Here is a 1,395-nt window from a genome sequence, read left to right on the forward strand (position 1 = left end):
AAAAATCTTAACACTAACCAAATACCCTAAACCAAACGGTGCCAAAACATTTATTTCAACAGTCTTAACATTGGTTTTAAACAAGTAAGATACAATAAGCACAGAGGCATAACAAGGGATAATAACGTTGCATATTGCATGTATATCAAAGTGTTGTTTCTGAGGGTCTTGCATATTTAACTCTCAGATTGTCCCACTTACCCACATAAGAGTCTGCTCTGAGAGTAACGGTGTCCTAAAGTTAACTCTGATCTGCTCTGTTGACATTATGAGGAGGTGTGTGTGTGTGTGTGTGTGTGTGTGTGTGTGTGTGTGTGTGTGTGTGTGTGTGTGTGTGTGTGTGTGTGTGTGTGTGTGTGTGTGTGTGTGTGTGTGTGTGTCATCCAGAGTGTATTATTTATGTTGATTCTATTTGCTGTGCGGTGGCATTAAGACATGCTTGTGTGTCTTAAGAGAGATTAATTAAAATGCACTGTTACCCCCCAGCCCCTCCCTCTTAACCCAATCCCCTGTCTGCTGCTGAATGAGGCTGTGTGCAGAGTGCAGACATCAGGATGTGAGGGGAATTTAAAGTTCCTCCTCCTAGAGTCTGTCTGTCTCACTCTGTCTTTCACGTGTTTTATTTATTTTGTACGTGTTTTTAATTCTTAAACATAGAACAAGTGGGGACTGGGCCAGTGAAAATATATTTTAAGAAAATTCAAATATGCAACGTTGCATAAAAAAGAGGTCAGACAAGGAAATAAGACATTGTTAAGATCCTAGAGGTTCAGAACAATCCCCATTCTCCCAATAGTCCCAACCCTCTCTCCTTTCGAGTCCATAGGGTTAAATATGTTGTCGTATTTGTGTTTGTTGACCTTGAAGTTAGCATCTCCCTGGTTCCGCTCAACAAAAAGCCGAAAAATAAGATCTATGGGAAACAAACGTTTATGATAGTTACAGGTTTTGTCCAGCAGGATGATCTCCACATATTAACACCACTTTATGATTTTAGAAGTAAAAATCTAACGCTGGGCTATGAAGCACGGTCACATGACTTCGTCACCAACGCTAAGCTAAAGGTGGCTAATGTTCGGTATTGGGTACATTTGGGTATTTATTGACATATTTCATGTCGCAGAACAAAAGTTAAAATCTCTTCAGCTTGTGTTAACCACAGACCTTATTCCAGGAGTCTAACCAAAAACGAGTAAAAACAAATGTTGACTTTGACAGAAACCGATCCATACAGTTGCCAAAACCAACTTTTTTGGCTTTCTGGTTGGAAGTGAAAAAGAAACTTGTAAACATGCAGTGCTTTTATGTACCACTACACACACACACACACACACACACACACACACACACACACACACACACACACACACACACACACACACACACACACAAACA

Source organism: Notothenia coriiceps, unplaced genomic scaffold, assembly GCF_000735185.1.
Source record: "Notothenia coriiceps isolate Sejong01 unplaced genomic scaffold, NC01 NC01_scaffold00031960, whole genome shotgun sequence".
NCBI classification, from domain to species: Eukaryota; Metazoa; Chordata; class Actinopteri; order Perciformes; family Nototheniidae; genus Notothenia; species Notothenia coriiceps.